This window comes from Mus musculus, chromosome 8 (assembly GCF_000001635.26).
Source record: "Mus musculus strain C57BL/6J chromosome 8, GRCm38.p6 C57BL/6J".
Classification (NCBI taxonomy): Eukaryota; Metazoa; Chordata; class Mammalia; order Rodentia; family Muridae; genus Mus; species Mus musculus.
This window is the reverse complement of record NC_000074.6, coordinates 25,269,679-25,281,041: the sequence shown is the minus strand read 5'-3', so window position 1 is coordinate 25,281,041 and position 11,363 is coordinate 25,269,679. Positions and strand designations below refer to the sequence as shown.

Sequence of the window (11,363 nt, the reverse complement as noted above, 5' to 3'; positions counted from 1 at the left end):
ACCCACCCTTGGTCCTTGCGACCTCCCCCCAAAGGGAAAAAAAAAAACTTCTTGTTGTGGAAGCTGTAGTGTGTGACATGTTGTGTGTTCCACAGTGTTTCCTTTTGTCCACAGTCCTTTACTTGTAGATGGTCATTGCAGTGATGCATTGGTCTGGTTTGAAGCCTGTGACTTCTGCTACTCTATCAATACTGGAACCTCACAAGGACTCCTCTCGGATATCCTATGGTTGCCCTGTATCATGGTGACCCTGCATCTTTGCACCTATGCACAGGCCTCTTTACATACTCCAGCAGGTCACAGATGGGACAGACACTGGGGTGGGCCAAACCACTGCCTTGGATCTGAGCTAGCTGAGCTGTTTAGCTCCCTGACTCTTCTGCACCCGCACCACTAGGGTGACCTCTCCAACACTGCCCCAGGTAGCTCCTCCAATGCTATAGGCAGCAGAGGGCAGAGGCAGTTCTGCTCTCATGTTTTTGATGCCTGCTCACCTGTGACCATGCCAACAGGGCATCTCTCTTGTGCTGCCCAGTCAAGGTACAGGGCCCACTCTCCCAAGTGCTACAGCCTATGAGAGCAGGGTCAGCTCTCCTGCCTGTCTTTGGTGATGAGGGGAAGTGGCAAGGGTGAGGGTGTCTCCCCCAGCTCTTGCCTTACACCACTCACCCCTATTGGTCACATGACCTGCTGGCTCATCACAGAGACCTATCTGTTAGTACCTTGGAATTTTTTCCTCTGTTTAACCTGAAAGCAGAAATTGTTAACATTTTTAGAATAATATTTGCCCTGGACATCCCACTTTTAGAAATGTCATAGATAGATAGATATAGATATAGATATAGATATAGATATAGATATAGATATAGATATAGATATAGATATAGATATAGATATAGATATAGATATCAAAGACTTGATACGCAAGAATCTCAAGTGGGAACAGCTTAAATAGACAAGAATAGGGGATGGGTTAATATACAATGGTGTGTGTTTACTGCAAAGAAACAGTGCAAAGATTGGACATTATGCTTCAAAAGATGCTTGATCATGTAGCAGAAATACTCTTTCTATGCTGTCCAATGAGGAAATAAGAAGAGAGGTGTGAATACACTAAGCACAGCAAACATTTTGGGGCAGTGGGATGTTCTGTATGGCACTGCTTGGCAGATGCGTGCTGTTAAATATTTGTCAAAACCCACAGGACTATAAGCTCAAGAATGAACCCTCACATGAGCCCCAGACTGTCGGTAATCAGGGTATGAATCTGGGCTCATCGGTTGTCACAAACATACCACGCTGGTGGGGATGAGGGCAGCCTGGGAACACAGAGCATGTGGGAAATCCCTGCAGGGCTTCTTAGTTCTGCTCTGAACCTTAAAGAGGTTCTTGGGAAACAAAAGAAGAAGAAAGAAGGCAGGGAGGATGTTAGAGGAAAGAAGGAAGGAAAAGACTCCAGGACCGACAAGATGGCTTACCCGTATAAAGGCACTTGCCACCCAAGTCCAGACTGACAGTCATCGCTCGAACCCAGGAACTACCTAAAGGTGGGAGGAGTACAAACTATGGAGTTGTCCTCTGCCTTCCATACACTAACAACAATAATAAATAGTAATAATTAATTAAGATTTTTTTAAAGCCAGCCAGAATTGTGAATGATGCCCAACTCAGTCCATTCTTTTCCTGGCTCATGATACGTTAACACACTTGTATTCTTTGAGTTCTACTAAAATTTTCTTCCCAAAGACATGTCAGGAGAAACTGGGACAAGCCTTGAAATGGAAGATGAAATGGGAGGCTATTTTGATGTGCTGGACGTGTCCCTCCCTCTCCATCATTTATTTCCTGAGCTGATTTTCAACCCTGTGAGTTTCTGGTACCTGAGAGTAACACAAACTGTTGTTTCCCATACCCCAACTCTGTCCGGTGGAGGGACGTCCAGCCTTCCAACACCTAACTTGGCATGATATATTCACTTGGTGATGGACCTCAAGAGGTGTGGTGCTTTCAGTTGTCCTCCGACTCAGTCATCATATTGTACTGTTTTTCTCATAAATTGATGCATTAAATAAAACCTCTGGCAGATGGTCCTGTTACATCTGTATAAGAATCATGAATTACCTTTTTAAAAAACATATCCTGCGAGCTGAGGGCGTGTCCCAGTGACACAGCACTTGGTGAGCATAAATGAGGAGCTGGGTTTCCACCCCAGCACTGAGACAGACAGACAGACCCAGACAGACAGGCCCTTTAACACATACTTTCACATTATATTCTTTCTTTTCACCCATCTAACTCTGTTCATTGTTTAGGTCCCAGCTCTGATGTCACTTAGAGAGGTCATCTCAAATCTACAAGTCCTTCCTGACTCCTTCTCTTACTGATCTGTGACTCGGAAGCACTTAGTATATAGTTCATGATCTGTGTTTTGTGTGCTTCTGGGAATCAAACTGCCTGGCAATTATATTTTCTTCTTTGTATTTTTCTTTCCTCCTTTCTGAATGTTTTAAGAATTGGTCTTGTTGTGTAGCCCATGCTGGCTTCAGATTCATGCCACTTCTGCCTGTCTCACAAGTGCTGGCATTACAGGCTCCTGCCACCATACTCTGCTTATAATATTTTTCATTTGATATATTTTCTATAAGGAATAGGTATACATTTGTAATGCTTAAGTGGTATCTTTAATCATTACTTTCAAAAAGAATAGAAAGACCAAAAAGAACAGCAGTATTCTCGTTGTATATTGGTTGCCTCTTGCATCTCCATGGAAGCCCCCCTCTCCCAAAATCTAGCCTACCCAGATTGCTCCCCACATAAACTCCTATTGCAAATTGCAGTTATATTCACTTCGATGCAATCATCCTTACTGCAGAATTCAGTAACAAGATAATGTGTATGTGCATGTGTGCATGTGCATGTGTCTGTGTGTGTGTCTGTGTGTGTGTCTGTGTGTGTGTGCATGTGTGTATTACAGCTCCTACTCAAAAGAGTTTATGGTGTGGTGGGTGATAGAAAGTGGAAAGGCAGAAGCAATGTGTGCAGCTCAGTGTGTGCTTAGAATAAATAAGGCTGTGCGTTCCATCCCCAGCACCAAACAAACACAGAAGTACTAGGAGATACCATCAAACCAAGTGCCATAACTTTATACAAAGGTTCAGCTTTGAGGAAGGGATGATTTCATGCCCTGTTGTGATTTCAGCTTTGCCTGTTTAGACATCTTTCAAATTAGGCTACAACAGTGTAGCTGCACAGAACGGATAACCCCACCTTGCCTGCTTTAACATGTTACACTATGTCAGTTGCAGCCTAGATAGATGACAAACATTCCCAGTAATGGGGTTACTTCCCGCCCAGGCCAATGAGGGGGGCCAATGGGAAGAATTAGTTTATCTGGGACAGGAGAGTTTGCCTGGGGCATTCTCTTATCTTAGCATAGTGTGCCTGTTCCCACTATGTAAGTGTTCTCATTGTCTAATCCTCGTGTTTGGTTTCTAGACCCCCGGGATGGCTTATGAGAAATGAAGAAGCAACTCAAAGGCTGGATTAAAGATGCCTGTGTCCATTCAACGGCTCCTTCCTACAAGCTGGGTTCTTATGGGAACCCAGAGTACAGACAGCAACAGTGCTTCTAGAAGGTGAGTCTTCGCTTAGCTAGAAGCCTTAGGCCAGGTGTCTAGTCAACATCTGACTCTTTGCTCTGACTGCTAGAGCGCCACCTGTTGGAAAGCCTTGCTCCTGCAGCATCTCTAGCGGAGGGGGTCAGGCCAGAGCTGAGCTGATACATTGTAGCTTCCTAAAGAGCTGAGCTGATACCTTGTAGCTTCCCACCCGCAGACACCAGAGTCCTCTCCCACCTGTCCAGGAAAAAGCTGCCACTGTGTCCGGTTGAGAGCTTTCCCTGGGAACATCACCCAGCCGTTTCTATGCATAGGCTTGTTATGGCAGTCTAACCAGGAACAGAATCAAGTGGACCAGAGGAATCGACCTGGGAGAGGAAGCCACTTCGAATCATAATGGTCTATGTGTTGCATTCCCAGGTGTGCTTAGAACCTGTCCTAAAAATGTCTTTTTGTCCTTCCGACTTGAGAACTATTGCACTATCCTCCTGCATCCTTTGTTGTTGAAAGCTCCTGCCCAATCTGAGTTTCCTTGTGAAGAGAGACTCCACTAGACCTCTTTCTTGGGCGCACGCTGTTTCTCTATCTTCTCCCTAAGAATTCAAAAATCATTGTACCATTCCACCTGTTTCTTTATTTCCTCCCTCCCTCCTTACATTTTTGTAACTGAGGATGGAACCCAGGACCACAGCATGCTAAACCATGCTCTATCATGGTGTTGCACCCCCCCAGTCTCCTGCCTCCTTAGTTGTCTATGATGCTGACTTAGGTAAGACTCCATCCTAGGCAGGATGGACCGGGAGAAACCACACTGAGTCAACACTGGCTGATGACTGAGGATATAAAGTTTCTCAGAAGCTGGTGTGGCGACGTAGTAGGAGTCTCAGTACCCATACTACAAATCAGCCCTGAAAACAGCAGAAGCAGCCAAGTGCCAGGGCTGGAATGCTAGGCAACTGAGCTCTCTGCTCCCAGTGAGGCCTCTCAGGCCACTCTAGGACAATGCAAAAGATTGTCATGCGTTCTTTGCAACTTGGCTGAGATGGTTTTCACGCAGGCCTGTGGGCCATATTGTTCTTCCTCTCTTGGCAGATCTTTGGCACCCACTCTCCTCTCTGGCTGCCGGCAGGCCTCCCTGTAGCTGTGCTTTGGCCTGATTAATGGAGTCCAGCTTTCCCCCCAAGGTGCCTGGGCAGTGGGGGTTAAGTCATGCTAGAAGCCCTAATTGCCTGGTCACTTTTATTTTGGGAGGGGTGTGTGTGTGTGTAGACTTCCTGTTTACGGCGCTTTCCTACACAAAGCAAGGCAGACACATGATGTTTTAAGAGTTTCTTCATTCAAGGAGAGCCAAGAAACAAAACCGGAGTCTGCTAAGAAAACAATAGAGGCCGTGGCTACAGAGCATTCTGGCTCTGGGAAACGACTGGGTCCCCTTTGCGGGGGTGGCTGCCACCACTCTGCTGTACGTGATGACTGCCAGTTATTAAGCCTGTCTGGCTGAGGGGGAAGCCAATGAAGAAAACAACAATAAAAGGGAGATAAATGGCTCCTGAGAAATAGGAACTATGCAGGCTGGGGGGGGTGGAGTGGGGGGTGGAGCCCCTGCACTGGTTTAGAGTTTATAGCCAGGAGGATAAACACCACATAATTCTCAAACGATCACCATTTGGAGATGATAAAACAAATAAGAGAAAAAAAAATTCCCTGGAAGAAAAGTTTACAGGACAGAAATCGTGATATCCTGTGTAGAACATTCACGAATTCTGTCTTGGGTCTGGGGTATGCTCAGAAATAGCCTTCCAGCTTGGTTTCCGAGTTTTTGAGGGCCACAAGAGTCTCCCTTACATCACTGGACGACGGATCTCCACCCATCCTAGCGTTGAAGGAGAGGCGGGGTGAGCCCTGGCACGTCCTTGTCGGGGTGCAGGGCGAGGCTGCTGTGCTCCTCCGAAAAGGATCCCCTCCTCATCTAAGTCCAAAACGCCGACCGCGCAGAGGCTGAAAAGGTCTCAACTTCCTGAAAGATGCTAAAGCAAAGAGTCCTCAACTGTCCAGAAACACGGAACTTATGGGATCTACGGAACTGGTATCCCAATCTTGATGTGGCTGGAATGTCCCCGGTGCTTTTGAAACCCTGTGCTTGGGCCAGAGGTCACTCCCGTCCTCTGAATCCATTTGCCAACAGCTTAGACGCAGGCAGCCGGCGCCCTCTTGAGGAAGAAATGCGTGCCTGTCCAGCGGGCTGGAATGCTAAGGCGGTCGCTAGGTCCTGTGGGCCTCCTCTGCACCCCAGCACGCCTAAGGGGAAAACCCAGGCTTTTCTTGGAAGAGTCTGTTTTCAGTTCCAGCTGGTCTACTGGCTCCCAGTGACTAATGAGGCACCTCTGCATCAGTGGTCCTCGGGACCTCTCGAGGGAGTAGGCAGTGAGCAAGCACAAAGGCCTGGGTCATTTGCAGCCCTGAAATGTTATGGTCACGAGTGTCTGATCATTGCCAAAAGGCTCCTAACACCCTGTGAATATGGCAGAAAGTGTGGCGGGTAAAGAAAGGTAGGAGCGAGCGGTGCATAATACACACTGGCACGTCTACAGTAGCTCCTGCCTGTGGTCCTGACACCTCGTGCTGGGAGCCAGAAGGGTCTCTAGTTTGAGATCCTGCTTCAAAACAAACCCTAATGAGATACAGGGTGGGCTGACTGTTTTAAACCACACAGAAAGCCACAGGATACAGACAATTGGGGGTGGGGAGGTGGGCATCATTCTCAGGTGTTCTGAGTAGGCTCGGAAGGTCTGGCAGCAAAGAAGTCCTTGGCGAGAGGAGAGGCTGACCTTACTGAGTTACCTTTGGCCAAGGCCATAGAGGCCACACCCTGGGCCGTGGGATTCGGAGGCTCACAGGCATCGGTGTTTACTCATCTTGTTCAGACTCCAGGCAGATGCTTCTCTACCACCTCATCCGCATGCGTCACTGTTGTGGGTTGTGGTCTGCCAAAGTTGAGACAAACACAGGGTCACATGGCTGACGCGCTTGGGTAAGAGGACAAACAGATTAATGCACCCAGGGCTCCTTCTCAGATAACATCTATGCAGTGGGCTGAACAAAGGGTGATGTCCTGGAGTTCTGGCCATCCTCCCTGTTCACGCTCCGCAGATGCCCAGGGGTTAAAGGAGTATCTGCAGCCACGTACACAGAATGAGGAACGTTTTGAAACAATTTGTAACCGGTCGAATACTTGAAACACGTCAATCCTTTATCTTCTCGGCCATCTGGAACTGGGTAATGGTGGTCTATGCAGACGTTTGGTCCAGGCACTGGGGAGGCAGAGGCAAGATGTCTGAGCTTGAGGCTAGCCTGGTCTACAAAGTAGGTTCCAGTACTACACAGAGAAACTCTGTCTCGAAAAACTAAAACCAAAACTAAAGCCAAACCAAAACCAACCAAACAACCAAACAGCCCCCCAAGAGCCAGATGGTTACAGAACACTAAAGCTGAGGACATTAAGGGATGTAGCTTAAATTAGTATATATGTAGCATAAATGAGGCCCAGGTTCAATTCTTAGGAAAAACAAACAAGCAAACAACAAAAACACAAAAGAACTGTTTTATAGGGCTGGAGAGATGGCTCAGAGGTTAAGAGCACTCACTGACTGCTGCTCTTCCAAAGTCCAGAGTTCAATTCCCAGCAACCACATGGTGGCTCACAACCATCTGTAATGTAATCCAATGCACTCGTCTGGTGTGTCTGAAGACAGCTACAGTATACTCATATAAATAAAATAAATAAATCCCCTTTTTTAAAAAAGGAACTGTTTTATATAATTTAGTTGAATCCTCAAGTTTTAAAATATAATTTAGTTGAATTTTCAAATTGTTTTTTCAAATAATCATTATAAAAATTCACACCACACATTGAATATGAATTTATGTAATTATAAATAATTTTGAAAGGGATTCGGATTGGTTTGTAGAGTGCTGAGAGGGCCTGGCTTTGCTGATGCACCACTTGAATCTGGAGGCAGCCCATGAAGAGTCTAAATGTTGGTCTGGAGAGGACTGGCTGCTCCTGCAGAGGACCTGGGTCCAGCACCCAGCACCCAGCACCCAGCACCCAGCACCCATATGGTGGCCAACTCTCTATAACTCCAGATCTAAAAGCTTTGATGTCCTCTTCTAGCCCCTGTGGTCATCAGGTGCACATGTTGTACACAGGATTACATGTAGACAAAACACATATATCTATAAAATTAAAATAAATAAAGATTTTTTAATCACAAAAAATAAATAATATTGAACACTTGAATAAAGTAACTTCTTTTGAAAACATACATAAAAACCATTTTAACTTCTAATTTACAGTTGTTATATTTTAAGTAATAATATGCTTAAGTTCTGTACACGTTGAGACAATAGCATTTAAAACCCTTCCTTATAGCTCACCTTAATAGAACGTAAATTACTTGATGGTGACCATAGTCGTGATTTTTCTTAATTGAAAGTATCTCTGTACAATAAATGTATACTTTGTTATAAATAATGCATGTCTCTGTTTAAGTTCCTATTCAAGTTTCACTAACAAAAACCCAGAACACTCAGACATGCACAGTAATAATTGGATTCAGTTGTTCTATTTTGCTCACATGTGTTGAGCACAGGCTTTTCAGTTTTGTCATTAGGAAGAATTTGTCATGGTTAGGAACAGAGGACATATTTTATGTAACAGTTTTTTAGTGTCTTTTTGTTGTTTGCTTGAGTTCCTGGAGACGTGCGTGGTATATATGACCAATCTGTACCATTGGTTAAGGTCCCCAAAGACCTGAGAGGAAAAACAAGGATTTCCTTCTTGAAGACAAAGAAGCATCAAGGAACTGGGCGTATTGTGGCAGGCAAGGCTAGAGGGCGTAGGCAAGTCTAGCTGCCATGGGATGTTTGAAGGATCCCACACTAACACTGGGAAGCCATTGGGGTTTAAACTACAGAAGGTGGGTTGTTCTGCTTGCTGTATGACTGAAAGCAGGAACAGAAATTGGGCCCACTGGAGGCCTCTTGCTTTGGCTCTGATGAAATACCAGGTATGATCTGTTTTCTTTGAGGGGTGATGATGAGACTTCGTCTGAGGGAGGAGTTGACAGGGCTCTCGGGTAGATTGAGTGTCTGTGACAGGGAAAGGAAAGCCTGCTTTCTATGCTGTTGGTTCGTGTGGCTGAGTTTGCAGCCATCTCCAGCATCTGTGGCATTGTTTCTAGGACTTCCCCAGAGATGGCCAGACTGCAGATGCTCAGACCAGGGTTGCATCTAGTCTATGCTTATCCCTCCATGTGCTTCAAATCATCTGCACTTAAGGTCCCTAATACAGAGCGAATGCTGAGTCTAATTGTTAGACTGCCTTGTTTAGGAGATTATGACGCACAAAGACCATAACATGATCCATAGAGATGGAAAATGGTCTTACCACCAGCATTTGTTTGGATCCTTATATATGGAACCCATAGATACGAAGGTCCCATAGACAGACAGACAGACATATAGCTATAGATAGATACTTGAAATAGAAATTTGGCTTTGTACAAGCGTGTGAGTTTCTGATAATAGGGGGGAAGTTAATGAGACAGCAGAAATTTTCCTATAGTGCCTGCTCAGAGCCTTATCCAGTTTGCAGGGCTCACTGGGGCTTGTCACCCATGTCCCATCAAGCAGTCAGTCAACTGTTGCTACAGTGTTCTCACAGAATAGCTCAACTCTTTGCTGAGCTCCTTCTGACCTTGAAGTCTCAGTCAATGGGTAACACAGAGGGACTCTGAGGATCTGAATTTCAAAATGAATACCCTCCCTCCCCCGTCCCCTTCCAAACCGGGATTACGGGCATGTATCACCCCACACTCAGTGCAGAGGATCAAACTGGCTCCTTTGCCAGCTGAGTTATATGCCCAGAGTTCCCAGTAGGACTTCCCAAAGACTGAAAAGTCAGTAGAAATATCCTCTCCGACCATCTTCCAGCCGCCGGATCACACTGCTGTGATCATTTTGATGGTACTCACACAGTGTGTCTCTGTACAGGTCTTGTTTTGATGAGCAAGTTGATGTAGATGTCACGATGTATCCGGTAGAGTCATAGCTCTGTGTACTCTAAACCACAAGATATCAGAACAAGGACCCTCAGGGCCGGAATCATAGCTCAGTGGTGGAGCACTTAATCAACATACACAAGGCCTGAAGTTCTATTCCCAGCACTGGGAAAAGGAAGGAAGGAAGGAAGGGAATGAATGAATAAATAAATAAATAACTAAAAAAGGAATGTGAGAGCTCAGCTGCTCAGCCTCTTTGTTGCCCTAATGAAGTGGGGATTAGAACTTCATTGTGACATTGGATGGCCACACACAGCTAGCTGGTGACAGACATGAGCTGACCCCTAGGCTGAGACTTCAAGTGCACTTCCCATAAGTACAGCCCCTGCCCCAGGGTAACATGACAGATCACACGGTGGAGAACGTGACAGTGAGTAGGTTTAAATGTCTTCCTGCGGCAGTGATAGACTTAGGTCATTTCCTAATGGGTAGAGTCTTAACAGGCCTCTCGGAGTTCAGAGTTCTTTTCTAAGGGTAGTAAGCTTGACCCAGTCTCTACCACCAATCATCATCTGTTGAGAATCTTAGCCTGTGTAGCTAAGGCTATAGAGAGTGGGGCCTCAGTGATCCTATGGTGTGTGGGTGGGGAGGGGGATGGTAGGAGTGGAGAAACTGATGTGACTGTTCCAACAGAGATTGTCACTGTTTACAGGGTCACCAGGGATGATTCAACACTGACAGAAAAGTCAGGGGAGGGGAGACATATGCAGCCCTGGGTCATACAGAGGGACAGACAGGAACTAAGCAGGCCTGAAGGAAACCAGAGACAATGGCGGTTCAGGGAACAGCTTGTTGCAAAAACCAAGTAGCAATCAGCAGGATCCAGGACATCTGAAGGATGCCAAAACCTTGGTTATGACTGTGGTGGTGGTGATGTCGGGGGGTGGGGGTGGGGCCAAGGAGGGAGCCAGGAGGCTGAGGTACTTCTGTGAAGAGACACCATGACCAAGGCAACTCTTATAGGGACAACATTTAATTGGGACTGGCTTACAGATTCAGAGATTCAGTCCGTTATTATAAAGGTGGGAGTATGGCACCATCCAGGCAGGCATGGTGCAGGATGAGCTGGGAGTTCTACATCTTCATCTGAAGTCCACTAGGAGAAGATGTGCAGCTTCCAGGCAGCTAGGGTGAGGGTCTTAAAGACCATGCCCACAAGCCAAGCAGTGGTGGCATACGCCTTTAATCCCAGCACTTGGGAGGCAGAGGCAGGCAGATTTCTGAGTTTTGAGGCCAGCCTGGTCTACAGAGTGAGTTCCAGGACAGCCAGGGCTGCACAGAGAAACCCTGTCTCAGAAAACAAAAACAAAAAAGACCACGCCCACAGTGACACACCTACTGTAACAAGGCTACACCTTCAAATAGTGCCACTCCCGGGGCAAGCATATTCAAACCACCACAGCCATCGACTGAAGTGACATCAGATGGGTGTCAGAGCTCTAGGCCCTCTTGCTATTTATTCCAGAGGGTCAAGAAATGCCCTAAATGAGGGCTACATTCCCATCATGGTGGCTCCCTGCCTCCCTCAACATCCCTCCTGAGCAAGTGTTTGAGCTAAGTGAGGCGCGCATGGTAACAATCAATGGTAGCACTGGGACTTCAGGGATGGTGGGAAAGCCCAGAG

General features: G+C 46.3%; 1 long non-coding RNA gene across 2 annotated transcripts; it reads right to left on the bottom strand.

Moving 5' to 3' along the window:
• Window positions 1-1,483: 1,483 nt before the first annotated feature.
• On the bottom strand, window positions 1,484-9,996 carry Gm39145. 2 transcript variants are annotated; one of them, XR_001778746.1, is made up of 3 exons: window positions 9,653-9,996; window positions 6,459-6,601; window positions 1,484-1,541 (listed from the first exon to the last, which is right to left on the bottom strand). It is a non-coding gene; the product is annotated as a predicted gene, 39145 (long non-coding RNA). The 2 variants fall into 2 exon arrangements; XR_870259.1 differs by lacking the exon at window positions 1,484-1,541 and adding an exon at window positions 6,805-6,928 and having other exon boundaries at window positions 4,924-6,601.
• Between the last annotated feature and the right edge of the window lie 1,367 nt (window positions 9,997-11,363).